The sequence below is a fragment of the Coffea eugenioides genome, chromosome 3, assembly GCF_003713205.1.
Source record: "Coffea eugenioides isolate CCC68of chromosome 3, Ceug_1.0, whole genome shotgun sequence".
NCBI classification, from domain to species: domain Eukaryota; kingdom Viridiplantae; phylum Streptophyta; class Magnoliopsida; order Gentianales; family Rubiaceae; genus Coffea; species Coffea eugenioides.
Window position 1 is genome coordinate 17528142 of NC_040037.1, and position 3375 is coordinate 17531516.

A 3375-nucleotide genomic window follows, 5' to 3' on the forward strand; every position below is an offset into this window, starting at 1 on the left:
CTTTGGAAGAAACAAGGGAAAGATCGCAAAAGAAAGAGGGCAATCTGCTGCTACTCACTGAGGATCAAGAGAACAAGGAGACGAAGTCACCTCACCCCGGTCCATCATAACTTGCAGACGAAACCGATAGAGAGAGCTGTAAGCTATCCTGTTCCTTCTCTTTTTCTTTTTTGGTTAAGCATAGATTTCTGAAGTTCTAGAAGCACATCTTCCATACATTGATTCTTTGTTTCTTCTAACAAATATTTGAAACTGCAAAGACCATCCAGTGGCCATGATATGTAATCTGATGAACTAAAGGTTGCATCTTTGGCCTTTGTTTGTGTGTGCTAGTTCGGTCCGAGAATTTTTAGGATTGCAAATTACAAGACTTGAGTTTGATTGTTGGTTTGGGTTGGAAATTTAATACTTGTTCGAATTTTATATGAAAACTCTGAACCCCAGAACCTGTACGTTTAACAGTCGGGAAAGGGTAAAGGAATCACGAGTTTTGGAGTTGTTTTCTTTCATTTCGCTGCCTTTTGCGTTCTCACAATGGCGTAATATGTACTTTCCGTATAAGACTGCTGAGTTTTGAAGCATTTGGGGTTGGGAATTTGTAGAAGTTGCTTTGGTTGCTTAAGTTTTAAACCACTAGGAAGGTTACATGAACCCAGAAAATTGCAGAAAATCTTGAAAGGGCATGTTCCGTTCCTGCTTTGAAATGTTTTTTTGTTTGTTCGGAAGTCAAAAAGTTTTTCTGGTGTTGTTGCTGAAGCTTTTAGTTTGTTTAAAGCCTGTGATTTGTGATTCAATTATGCATTTCTATCCTAATTTTTTGCTCGCCATCCCTGCTGCATTTTTTCCATTTAATTGCATCATGAGACTGCTGATGGTTGTAATGTTTCCTGATGCATATAAGGGCCCGTGTCCATTGATGCATTGTTGTTTCATTTCTTTTGCTGATTGAGCAACTCAGTTTTTTAGCTTTGATTGATAGCTTTTGCTCGTTTGGAATGGTTTTTCTTGTGGTTTCTGAAGGGAAACCCAAGTTGCCGAGTATGTTCCAGATTTCTGCACTTTTTCTCTCTCTGAACTTTGTGTTTGATGTAAGAGTTTTAAGGTTAAAGCTGGGAAAAACATTTGATGATCTTGCTTCTTTGATCTAAGTTTTGGTTGGTTAAGTCATTAGTTGAGTTGGTTTGGCAAACAATAAGCCTTGTGCATTTTTCTGGTATGAAATACATATGGTTTGAAGCTGCAAAAGTTGCGGCAGAAATTGCAGAAGCTGTTTGTTTTCTTTTGTCATATGAGCTTGCATGAAAGTATTCCTAGAATCCTATTGTTGTTGAGTTGGGGCCATGCTTGATTGGAGAAAGATTAGGATGCTGCATGCATTTTGTCTACTGAAATTTGTTTGAAGTTGCGGAAGTTTGCACAGCAGCAATGGCCAAGAGAAATGGTTTCTGTTTGTTTTGGCCGAAAAGCTATGATTTGCATGCATGCAAACGTTTTCAAAAATTGCACTTTGGTCCCCTGAGTCTCCTTAATGCTACTAGGACCCAACTAACTGAATAATGTCCTCAATTGGGTCCTTCGTAGTTTTAATTTTTGCAATTTCATTGCTCGCTTTGCTTCAATTAACTACCATGCTTAGTTTAAATTGCACTTAAGTTATGACTTTAGGGACTTTATGACTAAGTGAGCCTTGTTTTGCCCATTTCTTTTAATTTTTCTTAAATAAAGTGATGCCTTGACCTTTTTATTATTTTGGAGGGTAATTGAATAATTTCACTTCATTGGGGCGTCAATTCGAGGGAGGTACACTCTATCCCTCATTTGCACTTCATTTGACCCTACGTGCTCCTACGTGTTATGTGAATATGCATGTCTACTTCGCTTTCCTTACCTCCCTGCGTGCATTTACTTGCTTTTTACTTTTATTTAAGTTTTTATGGGGTATGTGTACACCTCTTGGCTTGTAATAGATAGTGCTCGGAGAGCATCTGGTCCATTCACCCTTTCCCTTTTATGCTTTTATGGGGTATGTGTACACCTCTTGGCTTGTAATAGATAGCGCTCGGAGAGCATCTGGTCCATTTCCCCTTCCCCTTGGTTGCTTGTTTTTGTTGCTACATGTTTAATTGCTTTAGTAGGCTCTTGCATCTAGTCGAGCATGCTAAGTGCTACGTGCTACGTGTTTACGAGCGTTTTGGCATGTCTACTTGCTTTCATAACCATGAATGAATGGAATGGATGAATGTACGTCACCACACTAGTCCAATGCTAGTTGTGGCTCATTAGGCCATCCCTTTTTGTTAGTGCATATTTGCATGTTCACTACATGTCATGCATTTTTCTTAGTTTTATCATTTGGCATGCTCCTCGAGCCCCTTTTCCCTCGTTTTAGGATTTTTTGCATCTCATGCTAGTTAGGGTACATTTGCGTGAGAGTCCCCTTCCGATAAGGGAAACGAGCGAGTGTGGCTACTCGATAGCCTTAGCACGCTAGTTTCGCCTTCTAATCAAAGGGAAAATCAAGTCACGATTTAGGTCTCCCCGTACCCAATTTGCATGAATTCCCTAGGCTCATGCATTCTCAATCCACTCTATCATTACACTTTCACTTTCGTCTCATTTGCACACATGCACCTTTTTATCACCTTCACTTGCACACGAACACTTTTTTTACCTTCACTTGCACACGAACACTTTTTATCTTCGCTTGCACACGAACACTTTTATCTTCACTCGCACACGAGTACTTTCATCTACATTTGCACACCTTCACTCTTATCTTATTACTTTTATCATTTTTTCACTTCACATAAACTCACACCTTCACATGGCATGCATTCCACTCATTTTTCACGTCATTTAGGTTTAGGTGTGACCTCTCCAAAAGGATCATTATTGGGCTTCACAATTAATGTGATTGGCACCACTCAACCTTTGAAGAGAAATTTCCCCCAATCCCCCTAGGTCTAGGGTTTTGCATTCATATAGACATATCCAATATGCGATACATACCATGGGTAGAAAAATTAGGAAAAATTGGTTTAAGTCACGCAACTAGCCTTGGCTAGGTCGAAGGGGTGCCTTGGATTTTTATCCTTGCCTTCCCCTTTGTCAAACGTGACCCCCGAACCTTTTTCTTTGGCTGACGTGGACTAGGAGTCGTTTTAAAAAGGGTTTTACTACTTTGTCTTTAAAAAACACTTTTTTGGGTGACTTGGTACACCCCAAATCTATACCAAGTGGCGACTCCGTTTTTCATATTTAAAAACCCTTTTTAAAATTTCATTTGGCCAAATCGTCGCTTTCCAAAGTCCCATGGCCTTTTTACTTTTCATTTTGCACACGTTCACACCACACACCACACATCACCAACACACA